At 42.4% G+C, this 9,769-nt stretch overlaps 1 pseudogene; it reads left to right on the forward strand.

Annotated features, from left to right (window-relative positions):
- Positions 1–1,367, forward strand: LOC145888418 (zinc finger and SCAN domain-containing protein 20-like; annotated as a pseudogene).
- Positions 1,368–9,769: the final 8,402 nt, after the last annotated feature.

Here is a 9,769-nt window from a genome sequence, read left to right on the forward strand (position 1 = left end):
ATGAGTAAAAAAGTAAGATCGGGTGCATGGAGTGATGAGGAAACATTTCTTTTAATTGATCTTATTGCCGAAAAGAACATTATAGAAAAAATTGATGGCAGCAAAGGTGGAAATCAGCAGTTCTACAAAAACATTGCTGAAGAATTTCGAGAAAGAGGAATCATTAGAGATTGGTTGGTGCACTTTCGACATTTCAAAAAATATTTAGAACTAGTATTTATTGTTTTTATGAAGTAAGAATGAGTTGGAATTATTGTTTGAAATGTTTAAGCCTTGCTGCTGACATTTTCCATTAATATTGCATGTTATTTTTTGGAAATATAGGAAACTAGTGTCCACAAAGTAGAAAAATCTAAAAAAACACTATTATGCCATGCTGAAGGGCACTTCAAAATCAGGAGCTGCAGCTTCCTCTTGGCCCTATTATGAGAAATTAAATGCTCTACTTTCAGGCAGACCAAGGACAAAAGTAAGACAAGTTAGAAACAGCATGAAGGCCCACAATAAATATGTGCTGTTTGATTGCATAAATATGTGAATGGGACTTATGCTAATTTCCACAGGCCATTTTACTAAACAGTATTGTTTTCATTGTTTAGGTTAATACCATAGTGTTGTGAAATAAAAAATTTTTAGGCAGTTGAAGGTGAATCCAGCATGGTGGACACAATGGCCCAACAATTCGGTAAGAGTCTTTTTGGTTGAACATATGTGCATTTTTGTTCACTGCAAATCTTTTGAAGGTGATATTGAATCTCCAACAGGAGAAAGTGAATGTAAGTATACTTTCATTGTTAGTCAATTTACAATGCAAGCAGCGAGCATTATGTTAAATTCCCCATGTTTTAAAATTATTTGTATTAATGTCTCACAATTTTTGGTGATGTAGCATTGGAAGTAGAAGAACCTGCTGCACAGCTTGATACAGAGGATCAAGATGTGCCAAGCACCTCCACTGGCAGAAAACGAAAAAGAGGTATGGTGCTAGATACATTCTGAAAACATATAGTGTGCAATTGAATTTAATTTTTATTTACAGATGAACACAGCACAAAAAAAAAGAGAAGCAAAGGTACAGCTGTCAATGCATTACATCACATTTGTAAGTGTATAAAATTTTTTTTTAAGGTGATGATGGTTGGGAGAAATTCATTGGCGCATATGTGGAACAATGTGAAAAAGACCGCCAAAGTCGAGAAAGACTGGTGGCCACTATCAACGAAACATTAAAGGAGTCCATGCAGTTCTTGGTTTCCTACCAACAACCAGCAGTGGTTGTACAAATGTCGGATGAGAGTAATCTATCTGGTGCAGGTTCGCCCTCTGGCAGAGACACTCCATCTGGCAGGGGCACTCCATCCCTCTGACAGAGGCACTTCAATTTCAAAAAATTCATTTTGTATATTGTTCCTTTTCACTGCACTGTATTTTCTTTGCATTTCATGCGTATTTTAATATTTGAAATGAATAATACACAACAACACATTTAAGAAAAACGAAATAAGGGCTGTGTTTCATACAGGTGATTAACAATGGCTTGTCTCACTTGCTTGCCTTCTGACAGCAAATCACTTTGTCCTAATGGGTTTGTAGGAGGTTGTGGAAATTTGCTACCAGAGATATTTTGCTGGGGAATTGCAGTATTTCTGGTCTCACAAAAATTGTGCAGAACACAGCATGTGGATATGACATAAGGTGCCATGCTAATGGACACATCCAATTTTTTGGCCAGTATACGCCAGCGAGCTTTTAATCGTCCAAAAGCATTTTCAACACATATGCGCACACTGCTGTGGTAAGTGTTGAATGATTCCTTTTCTGCTGAGAGTTGAAAACCTATGAAAGGTTTAATCAGCCATGGTAGAAGTGGGTAAGCTGGGTCACCCAATAATAAAAGGGGAATTTCGATGCCATCCAGAAATTTGGGTGCCTGGTTAAAGAAAGGCATATTCAAAAGCAAATTTAACAATTTGTTCATGCTTTAAATACATTTGGTAACTTGTCAAAATATTTGAATAATCCGGATTGTCTGAAAACTGTCGCATCGTGTACACTCCCAGGCATTACCACATTTATATCTCGAAATCTTAGAAAAAAGTTTCATTAGTGTTACATAATAACCAAAAAAATGTGTTTGCAGTAACTTACAGGTATTGATCGTCAACCACAGCTTGTAAAACTAGTGACTCCCATCCTTTAATAAAAAACTTCACACTACCTGGTTTCATGTCATCATTAACAAGTTCCAACAACTCAAAAAAAGCACTCTTTGTCATCCGAAAATTCTCAATCCATTGAGCATTATTATAATTTACCACATCTCTCTCCCAATACACGCCATACCTGTGAAAAATCATTAAATAATCCCATATAAAATAACATAACGAATTTGCTATCAACGTTTTTTACCTTTGATACATCCATATTCTTCCACTGCGTCTATCAATCTTGCAAGCTACAAAAGTCAGGCCAGAACAAATATATTTGATATTTGTCTGTTTGTTGTCTTCTGATGACAGAAAGATGTCATGAACAACATCAAATACATATTTAAAAATAAACAGCAGGGCAAACTTCATACTATTTGTAATCATGCTGGCAGTTTATCTGAGAAAAAAAGCACAATCATGATTTTACTGTGCAACTTAAGTAACAAAACTGTAGACACAACAAAACAACTGTATAGTGCAATGTACTGTAAACGTAATTTTTTTTGGAGACCAAGACTGCAGACATCCGCCTCCCACTGGGAGGTGCGTTTTTTTAATTACCGCCCTTGCATCTGGCAGGCGCCAGAAAGTCTAGCAGCTAAACGGTGAACTAATAGTTCAAAGAACAAGCGGTTCGGTTGAATTCGTGTGAGGGCAAATTGAGAAAGCGTGAAATCGAAAACAGCTTGTCTGCGGCACAGAAATCACCTCTGCTGCATTCGTTTACTGACCATTGCAGCAACTTTGAGCATTAACAATCTTTGCCACAATTCATTTCAATACCTAATCCTAGACAAGCCTCTATCGCCTATTTGTAGCGCAGCAGGGAGAGCACTTAAGCTGTCTTAAGATGATCATGTAAATACGTCGTTTTCGCGGGTCGACTTTGAAAATCACGTGACTTTGCTTCGAGTCGACTTGGTCATGTAAACAGGGTTAGTGTCAATCTTACAGCTATTCGAAAATCATTGGAAAAAGATGATTACTGCCATACAAGTGCAAAACTGGACAAAATCATGAATGTTTGCCATTGTCCTTTACTTGTTGATTTGTTGAATGAGCAAAGCTTTATTGCAAAAAAATAAACAAAATTGTCAGAACATGCTGTCACAGTCCTTGCTTGTTAGGCGACAACTTAGTGCATCCTCTCAAGGGTAATGTAAAATGTAGCATGTTCAACAATTTAAATGTACTTTGACTTCCAGAACCCTTTTTAAGTTCACCATCTTGCATAAACTAATCAAATGCATTTCCACAACAGTTAGTCATTGTGCTAGTTGAATAATCTGATGCAGTTATCTACACTGTGGAAAAAGCTGTTGTGTTCACCAATTTGTACTACCATATATTGCATAAACATGCAAAAACTTTAATTTGGTTATCTGTGCATCTACAGTACTTGTCCACTTTCTAACTTACCATTACGAGGTTACATTTCAAAAATGCAGTTCAAAATAACATCCATGCATAAAAGGATGAGAAAGGCATATATAATCCACTTGCACAGTAATAAAACGAGCCTTACTACCCATTAAAAAAGAAATATATTCACAATAAAAGCGATTTACGGAGGCTGTGAGTAACTGAGGACATTCATTTAAACACCGTGCTTACTCGCGTTAAAGTAATTAAAAATAACTGCTGTTTACTGCGCAAAAAGCTACTAAACCCTGCTGCAGTTATTACATGGCCAAAGTCAGTTAAGGACCACCTATTTTGATGGCCCAAAAATTCATAACATCTCGAACCTTTAGCTTATGCTTCTTCAGGACCTATATGGGTATGAAATTGGAGAAATCCTGTTTTGAAGGCTGTAATGCATCTAGCGACTGTTCCGCTTGTTTCCGAATGACCGTTGATGGGTCTTGTGACTTACATAGGGACCAAAAATTCTACAAAGTTGAAAATAAAATTTTGCTCCTGGTTGAGACTGTACAGAGCAAGGACTTGTTGGGCCTCCTGGAAGATCATATGACCAACAGGGGGGCAGACCCAGCCCTTGGGGAAGGGCTTTGACACTTTTTTAGCAACTAAATTTGATGCCATCGCATAAAGAAGAGTTGGAAATCCAGTTCCATTTTTTGTTGCTCTTTTAACCAAAATACTGAGTAACCAGGGGGGCAAATGGCCCTAGGGGGATGGCTAAACCATTTTTTCGGAGACTAATTTTGATCAAAATTTTTAGATATGAAATGGATCTTTCATAAAATCACAAATGATTGGACACTTAAACGATTCATTTTTCCACAAATACAGCCTGATTTTTTTGCTCTATTGGAAACCTCTAAAGGCTTGAATAGCCATGAGGAGACTGCTAATTTAAAACTCCATATATATATAAATTTTAGCTGCTCTTTTGTCCAACAAGAGGTGTTACTGTCTCTCAATAAAATTGATCTAAATGTGTGCACTACACAAACAATAAAAAAATAAAAGGCATCCACAAACACAGAGTTGCAACCTAAATTTTACATATACCTAATAATGTCCTACTATGTCTATCTTTTTACTGTCAAGTGCTATTGCTCTGTCATATGTTATGGATGGTCAGCTAGCACACCAGATAGTTTTTGGTGTTGTACCTGTTTTGTAGCAAAAGATATATTGTCAAAACCTCCCTATACTCATCACCTCAAGTAAGTGTGTGGTAAATAGTAAACAGATACCACATATGAACAACTAAGTGCTGTACAAACAAACAATGAGTGTTTGTATGTGTGGAATCGAAGTGCTTAGGTGTAACATCATTTAATGTGACCCTTTCTTGATCATATTAACACCATAAAGCAGTGATGCACAACTCAAACTGGGGTGCATGCCAATTTTGTTGTATACCATCTGTAACGTGCTTTTTCTAGCCGATCGGTAACGCTACACGTTGCACAGCGGTTCAGCACAAAATGTCTCGAAACGCGCTCCTAGCTTCCCAGGTAGTCACCAAGTACAGGACACAAAACACAGTTGTATTCAATGTGAAATGAATGACGGGCGCAAAGTCACGGCGCCGGAACGGGAGCGGTTTCGAACTGTTTTGCGACCGATCTTATTCAGAGAATTGTCCGTTGTGACAACACATTTTTCAGTAGCATTATTATAATCCAGTAAAGTCTCAATTGTTGCAAGGCACAGTGAACAAACTATTTCGCAGTTTTGCTTATTCAAATAGAATCATTATTATTAAAGATACCACAATAACTGGTAACACAACTAGCAAAGAAAAAACACAACCATGCGGTCTGCACGCGCACGGCTACTGCGCAGCCTTTGTGACGCAATAACGGAAGTTGTGCCAAACATAGAAAACGTAATGGAAAGAACTAACGAAATCGGGTTTGGGAATCTACATCCTCCCCCCCAAAATTGGGCATTGTACCAATTTTACATCAACACAAAGATTCACAAACAGTTTTCAGTTCAGTCTCATCCTGTGCGGCAGGGATTACCACGCAGAGTTTAGTGATGGGTCTCCTGAGGACGCCGCCGGCCGTCTTCACTTCAACGCTCCTCACCACCTGGTGTTTGTCATGGAATAGTTCGGTAACTCTACCGAGAGGCCATCGACATCGTGGAGCAGAATCATCGACGAGTAGCACAACATCACCTTTGGAAAAGTTACTTTTTCGGGTGTGCCATTTTTGTCTGGAGATGATTGTCCGGGGGTACTCCCTCAGCCATCGTTGCCAAAACTCATCGGCAACATGTTGAACCAGGCGGTATCGGCGTCTGGCGTAGCAATCGCTCGGGTAGGTAATCGTCGGCGGCAGTCCCACAGATGGGTTAATTCGTAATAGGTGGTTTGGCGTCAAGGGCATGTCCTCACCGACATCCAGGGGGACTTCAGTTAGTGGTCGTGAATTTACGATGTTCTCCACTTCCAACAGCAACGTGTGTAGGGCGTCATCGTCTAGTTTTCCCTCAGGATAAATCGCCATCATAATTCTTCGGACGGTTCTGATCATCCGTTCCCACACTCCACCCATGTGGCTTGCTCCTGGTGGGTTGAACGACCACTTCACCTTCCGCTGGCGTAGGTAGTCGCAGATCTGATTTTGGTTCCATTTCTCCACGTCTTCCTTCATAACGCGGTTTGCTCCGACGAAATTGGTTCCATTATCCGAGTAAATGTGTGATATTGGACCACGTCGTGCAAGAAATCGCCTCAAGACGTTCAAAAAGGCGTCTGTAGTTAGGTCGGCAGCAACTTCTAGATGAACAGCACGTGTCGTCATACACGTAAACAGACATCCGTACCTTTTAATTTCGCATCTGCGTTGTCTGATCAGCAATGGTCCGAAATAGTCCACACCGACGTGTGAGAATGGTGGTTCGTCAACCTGCAATCTGGACGGAGGCAGGTCAGCCATCAGCTGCTGACCTGGCCTGGCATTTCTTCGTCGGCAAAACAAGCAATGGCGTATAACCCGACGAACAGTCGCTCGGGCGTTCACTATCCAGTAGCGCTGGCACAACAAACTCAATGTGTAGTTGATACCAGCATGCCCCGCACCTTGGGCGTGAATTTCTTGGGCAATTAATTCCGTTAGGCGACAATCATTGGGCAGAATCGCCGGATGCCTTGTTTCGTAGCACAACCTCGCGTTGTCGAGTCTGCCGCCAACACGAAGTATGTCGTCCTTCAATATAGGGTCGAGCCTATAGAGCGCAGATTTTGGCAGCAGTTTACCCGTGGGTAGCGATGCAAGCCAGTCAGCAAAGTGCTGACACTGCACAAACTTGACAAGTTCTGACTCAGCAATTATTAATTCGTCAACGGATATAGGCGAGTGTGACACGGTCACCTCTTTCTTTTTCGCTTTACAGTACAAGTAGCGTTTAAACCTGAGCAACCATGCAGTTGCCAGCTTCAAACGATGTAGTGACGAAAAATAGCCAATCAAACGATCAGTGCCTTTTTCTTCGAGCGTTGTGAGGAAAACATCCGCCTTGATTCTTTCCAAGTCAAAGCTTTTGTAGACCTCAGCAGTAGTTGGTATCTTGGTGAAACGATTTGGCCACTGGTCGGGTGTCTTTCGCAGAAACTCAGGTCCGGTTAACCACATTCCACTGCACAGTGCATTGGCAGTAACACCGCGAGACGCTGCATCAGCCGGGTTCTCGTCGGTTGGTACGTGCATCCAATCATGGACACATGAGTGATTCAAAATCTGTGTAATTCGATTTCGCGAAAATATAGGAAAGTTCTTGCTGTCGGCGTGCAAACTCTGCAGCACAATGGATGAGTCTGTCCAAAACAGACAAGGACAGTCTTCTAAATCAAGTTCCTCCTTCACTGTTCGTGACATTTTCACTGCATCCAAAGCAGCCTCCAGTTCCAGTCGTGGTATGGTTTGCCTTCCTGAACCGGAAAGCAGTGATTTGCCCATCACCAGCGAGCACGTAACGTTCGAGCGGTCATCTACTGACCTCAGGTAACAAGCACAACCTCGTGCTTCTGACGAAGCGTCAGCAAAAACATGTAACTGTACTTTGGACGCATTGGTGGTCATTCGATAAAAACGAGGTATTCTTACCTCACAAAGCTCACAGAGGCTTTCTCGCCATTTTCGCCACCTGGCTTGATCCGTGGTCGGCACGACATCGTCCCATCCAATCTTCTGTTGACACACGTCCCTGTAGATCAATCGAGCTTCTAGGACCACGGGTGCAACGAATCCAAGGGGGTCAAACAAGGAGTTTGTCACAGAGAGCATTCCACGTCGCGTGATCGGTTTGTCCGGCAGGACGACATTAAATCCAAATTCGTCCTCTGGAAGACGCCAGCTGATTCCCAGAACACGTTCCTGTACCTCTCCGCCAAGCGGAATGTTCTGGATTGATTTGGACCTTTCCTCATTAGGAACAGAGGTCGTCACAGCGTCACTCGATGACAACCATTTTGTCAGCCTGAAACCTCCCATGGACAGCAAACTTCTTAAATTTTCCACCATTTTCATTCCCATTGCTTCTGTGGGGATTGATAATAAACAATCGTCCACATAAAAGTTTTTTCTCACGACCTCGGTGACACGAGGATCAAAAAACTTCCCAAATTCACGTGCAGTTTCACGTAGGCAGAATGTGGCGCAGCTTGGGGACGACTTTGCGCCAAATAAATGAACAGTCATTCGGTGCGGCACAGGGTCCTTTATAGTGTGTCGCCTCCTGGCCACCACAGGAATCTGAAGGCGTCACGATCCTGCTGTGTGACGCGTACTTGGTGGAACATGGCTTCTATGTCCGCAACCAAAGCCACGGCTTCTTTGCGGAATCTCAAAAGCACTCCAACCAACGAGTTCATCAAGTCTGGTCCTTTCATCAAGTGATCGTTTATAGAGTTACCGTCGCACTTTGCGGCACAGTCAAAAACGATCCGAAGCTTTTCCGGCTTCTTTGGGTTGACCACGGGATGGTGAGGAAGGTACCACTTCCGACCGTCAGTACTAATTTCTTCTTCTGGTACCCGTTCGGCATAACCCTTATCCAGAAGGATTTGCATCTGCTGTACATACCTTTGACTTAAACTTGCATCATGCGACAAACGCTTCTTAAGACCAGACAGTCGTTTCTGTGCCAATTTCAAAGTGTTGGGAAGAATATCTGCCGAATTTCGCCACAACAGTGGCAGCTGGTAATGTCCATCTTTGTGTTCCACTTGCTTGGTCATGATGTCATATGCAATGACGTCCTCCGCTGAAAACTTCAATCCAAACTCCATTGCTTCCCTGTTGCTCCGGAGCCACTGTAGGAAGGATTCAGCATCCCCCAAATGACCACTTCGCATGGGGTAAGTTTCACCATCATCGGTCACGATGACGTCATCGATGTTATTAAAGGGATTGAAATGTTCAATTCCCTGCAACAGAAAACTACAGCCCCTGGGGGTTTTCTGTGGAGCATAACCTCTTAGCAACCAACCCAGAGGCGTTTTGACAGCGTCCGGGTACTCCGGATCAGGAGAGAACCGACTCTCCAAACATCGATGAACTAAGTAGTTGTCTGTACCAATAAGTAATGTGACAGACCCACCTTTGATTTGCGGTAAATGCACTCCCTGCAGATGCTTGGGACGAACAGATGTTCCAAACTTTGGGACATGCTCAGGCGGAACAGGTATTTCGTCAAGTAGCGTCACTTCCGGTAAATTGAACTCCTCTCCTCCCATCAAGGGCAGTACTGACATGGAGATTTTCACGGTGTTCAGCTCCCTTGCACCATTGATCGACCCGAGCTGCATTCGAACTGGTTCGCCTTCTACCTCAACATCCAACATGTTCATCAGCCGTTTCTCACAGAAGGTTTTGTCTGAACCAGTGTCCAGCAGAGCATATGTTTCAATTTCCTTGTCCCCAACGCGGACTCGAACAGGAACAATGTCTAACCAAGCGGACATTGAGTTGCTGTCATGACAGCCCACGGTATTCAAGCAACTACCCTGTTTCAAAGACGCTGAGTCATTTCCATTCTTGTCCTCCGAAGATGCGTCCGTCGGTCGGGGTCTCGCCGGATTGTGCAGAAGCACATGATGGTATGCACTTCCACAACCTTCCTCATGGCAAACT

The sequence above is a fragment of the Ascidia mentula genome, chromosome 1 (assembly GCF_947561715.1).
Source record: "Ascidia mentula chromosome 1, kaAscMent1.1, whole genome shotgun sequence".
NCBI lineage: Eukaryota > Metazoa > Chordata > Ascidiacea > Phlebobranchia > Ascidiidae > Ascidia > Ascidia mentula.